Source organism: Heloderma suspectum, chromosome 1 (genome assembly GCF_057233095.1).
Source record: "Heloderma suspectum isolate Gila_16-S chromosome 1, 16-S_ref, whole genome shotgun sequence".
NCBI classification, from domain to species: domain Eukaryota; kingdom Metazoa; phylum Chordata; class Lepidosauria; order Squamata; family Helodermatidae; genus Heloderma; species Heloderma suspectum.
Window position 1 is genome coordinate 377,911,270 of NC_139458.1, and position 4,512 is coordinate 377,915,781.

Consider the following 4,512-nt stretch of genomic DNA (forward strand, 5'->3'; position numbering starts at 1 on the left):
GTAACGTAGTAGGGCGCTCTTTAACTATCATTGTGTTTTTTTATCTTTCTTTTTCATTTTCTTTTAGAAAGCAATACAAAAAGAGTTATGTTATGCTGCTTTAAAGGATTTAAATGCCTACTTTGAGGCATATTCTTGGGAGGCAGTGGTGTCGTGGAGGGGGAATACAGGGAAGTGCACCGCCAGGACCTTTTTCAGAGCAGGAGTGCTGGGTAACTGACAAGTCAATGCCCTTGCTCTGGCAAGTCCATTTGGTGATAACAAGGCTTTCAAGTTTTATTGTTTGGGATAAATTCGCATAGAGGAAGTCAGGGAATGCAGCTGCTATTATTGTGTTTTCCACCAGTCTCCTCACCAGCTGTATTCCTCAGTGGCATGCTTAGTTCATTTGACATGAGTTTTCTTTATTTTTCTGGGTGAAAGTGCATCATATATTTTCATATTCACTTTGCAGTGATTTTGCTCTTGGATATTAAAGGGATGGAGACAAATGTTTGCTTCTGTGTTCATTTATTCGCTTGTAACAATGATTGCAGGCTTTAAGTAACCTGGCTGGGCTAAAGACACTCCCCCACACATTTCATATACTGCTTGGTCTTGCAGTGTGGACAGAATTGAGGTGTGTTGAGATGGTTCAAAACCAGCATTTCAGGCTTTCATTAACCTGAAGGAGCTTGTCAGTGACTTCAGGGGAATAGAAGGGTTCTTTGAACTTAGTTAAAACGTCTTTGAAAGGGTCTTCCGAGGCTGTTGGTGGGCGGGGAGGGGGTGTTAGTAAGTGAAGTGGCTTAATGGCCATTTATTATGTGGGTGGCTGAGTGGGCACAGTTGCCAAAAGATGTCTGGCAGCTGACCCTGTGAGGTAAAAACCAGCTCTGCAAAGATCAAAGGAGCCTCGCCTCTAACCAGCTGTCACACATGGTAATTTACTTGTTCCTGTCTGATGTCCTAACATGTATTAATGATTTATCACTCCTGGAGAGTGGTTACCTCTATAGCTCTCATATATATGCGCATATATATATATATATATATATATATATACACACATACACATACATACATACATACATATATCTCACACATTCATTCATTCCTAGATGAACACCAAACACCATACAAGGCTGCATGTAATCACTATTAATGCAGGTTACCCCTAAACTTTGGAGGAATGAAGGAGCCCTTGATTACAAAATTATATCTCTCTCTATGGGATAGGAGATTCAGGACTTACTGCTGTGGTTTCCTTCTCCTTCCCAAGAGAAGGGAAGACCAGAGCTTCCTTCTCTGGCCACAGTGTGCTTGTGGAAGAGCTATTTTAGATGGCAAGTTATTACTACTGAGGGCTGGAAAAGAAAAGCAAGTAGGGGGTGAAGGAAGGCCAGGGAGCCTATTGAGATTGTATTGAGGCTTGTAATACCATCAGAGACTCATGGGGCCATGTGGATTTCAGAACTTCATTGCAGAAATAACATTGGAGTCGTTCCTTGTCTCCTTTCTCCAAAGCCACTTCCTTGTTTCGGTCTCTGTTGTTTCTGTTCCCGTTGCACTCTTGTTCCACATGCAATAATGACAGAATTACAGTGGGATTAGGACACTCCAGTGTCAGGGATAGAAAGCAGGATTTGCCCACGCTGCCACATTGGCCCTAAGCATCATGCTTTATTCTTCACTGTAGGAATAATTAGCAGATATTCATTTATATGGGAGGAGATGATGGCTTTCACCTGAATATGCCATGAGTTAGGAAGTAATTTGTACCCTTGCCCTGTTGACTCCAGTGTCTGGCACAAACAGGAAGGTTGTGCCCTTCCAAAATGTATTGCAGATTGCCTCCTGTTTACTTTGTCCTATAGAGCTCTATGGGAACCATTGAAAGGAGATCAAGTCCCTGTCTGCATAGCTACCTCTTCAACTGAATAGCCCCACCCTAGGACCTACAAGCATTTCAACTCCAGGCTAAATTCCTGCAACTTTACCGGGGCTTTCTGCTTCAGTTTTCTTTGCAGGATTATGACAGGTTCCTTTAGACAGTGAACACATGATGTGGAATTGAAAACTTCCTTTTTCAGCAATGCTCTATATGTTCAATGAAACAGCACCATCTATAGGCTGAATTATAGTGCTATGCCAGTATTACACACTGCTGATATGCCGCATTAATTTTTTATTTCAGCTTATCCCTGATCTCTTTGGAAGCAAGATAACCGGGCAAAAGTGCAGGAGATGGCCTGGAGGTTGGCGATGTTGTGTAAAGGACCTGCAAACTTCCATGAGTGTGCAATAAATTGCTCGTGTGGAGAAGCCCTATGTCTTGGTCATGCTAGCATGTGACGAAGAGACAAAACCCACTGGCTGTTATGAAGGTGACGGAGCTGTGAAATTTGGCAAGAGTTTGCAGACCCCTCTTGAATGGTTAATTCTTCCTTGTCTGGGAGATCCCTAAGAGTTCATTTCTGTGGCAGAAGAAACATCAGTTCCTAAGCCCAAATGGGTCACTGTGACTAACGCAGGTAGAGGGAGTGGGGTTTTCTTTTCTTTTTTTTCTGGCTTAAAATACACCCTCCTATTGACACAACGGGGAATCAAAATAACTACACCAGGCTAGCATAGTTCAGAGGCCCGACCTGTAGGCACTTTGGGGAAATGAGGCGGCTTTGGATCATGTCAGTTTTGGGCCCTACCACTGGTGGGAACACCTCCATGGGACTTTCTGCAGGTATACCAGCAGCACTTCAGCAGTGATTTGAATGGCTCTGCCATTTTTTTGCCATGGAGGAAGCGAAAGCGCTGAAGCCTGTGGAAATTGAGGGCAGGATCCTTGGGCTGTGCCATCAGTTTCCCCATGGCATCACAGACCAGGTGATTCAGAATGACATGCCCCACATGGAAGCTCAGCAACGGGCCCTGGCCATGAATAGGCTGTTCTCTATGGGACAACTGGATCTTCTGAGGAGCAGCACTGGCCTCCTCTACAGAATCAAAGGATCTCAGGATGCTGGTAAAATGAAAGGCTCTGACAGTCAAGAGAAACTGGTATATCAGATTATTGAGGATGCAGGAAACAAAGGTATTTGGAGCAGAGATATTAGGTATAAAAGCAATCTTCCCTTAATGGAGATCAACAAGATCCTGAAGAACTTGGAAAGCAAGAAACTCATTAAAGCTGTGAAGTCTGCAGCAGCTTCTAAGAAAGAAGTATATATGTTGACCAACCTCCAGCCTGACCGCTTTGTGACTGGAGAGGCTTGGTATAGTGACCAAGACTTTGAATCTGAATTCGTAGAGGTGCTAAACCAACAGTGTTTCAAGTTCCTACAGACTAAGGCTGAAGCAGCTCGAGAAAGCAAGCAGAACCCCATGATACAGAGGAACAGCTCATTTGCATCCTCTCATGAGGTGTGGAAATACATCAGTGAGTTAGGCATCAGTAAGGTGGAATTGTCAATGGAGGATATTGAAACCATTCTAAACACATTGATATATGATGGGAAGGTGGAAATGACAATCGTCGTTGCCAAAGAAGCAACAGCTGGCAGTGTGGATGGGCATATGAAACTGTACAGAGTCATCAATCCAATCACACAACCTACTGGTCTAGTTCAGATGCCCTGTGGGATATGTCCAGTTTTTGACGACTGCCATGACGGTGGCGAGATATCTCCATCAAACTGTATTTACATGCTGGAATGGCTCAAATTTTAGCAGTCAAATGAAAGGCATCAGCTGTGAGAACTTCTTGCCACCTAAGTTAGTGAACCAATTGACTTTTTAGCTATGGACCCTCTTTTCTTGGGGAGGATTGTCAGGGCATGGAGTTGGGTATTTTTTTTTAAATGCTGAATTTCTTTCCAAGGCTCACCCAAGGGGGCATGCTACAGGATTAAGGCTGTAAAACACATTTTTTATGAATTGTTGTAAACCGCCCAGAGATCTTTGGCTATGGGGCAGTATAGAAATGAAATTATTATTATTATTATTCATCTCTTCCTTGGAGAGTTCTGTAAAAGAGTATTTAGGTCCCATTGCTATTCAACTTCTATGTAAAAAAAACAATGGGCAAAATTGGGCAGACTTGGATTGAGGTGCCATCTTCGCATTCATGGCATCGGGGTGTTTTGCTGCCTGAGGTGAAAGACAAGATGGCACTCTTTCTCTCCATCCCACCTACAGAAGCCAGCTGGACTGGCAACTGAAACTTACTTCAACACGTGATGGGATTGTGTCCATGACACCTGAGGCCACCGGCTCCTTTAGGGGGCCCACTGCCATCCAGCTCTAGCTGGTGTGGTTATAAGCAAAAGTAGTCCATAATAAGCTGTGTACAGAATGTATTGTGTTTTTTTAAATTCAGATTTAACAACTCCTTACACACACAACATGGTAAGCCAATTTATATTGCTTTGACTGAATTTCACCTTGAATGAAAGCTACTCATTTTGGAAACATCTAGAGCTCAGGACACACACAGCTTTCACAAAACATCTGTTATTTCAAGTTCCGTGGCTTCTA

General features: G+C 43.3%; 1 pseudogene; it reads left to right on the plus strand.

Moving 5' to 3' along the window:
- The first annotated feature begins 2,772 nt into the window (after positions 1 to 2,772).
- Positions 2,773 to 3,705, plus strand: LOC146359903 (DNA-directed RNA polymerase III subunit RPC6 pseudogene; annotated as a pseudogene).
- Positions 3,706 to 4,512: the final 807 nt, after the last annotated feature.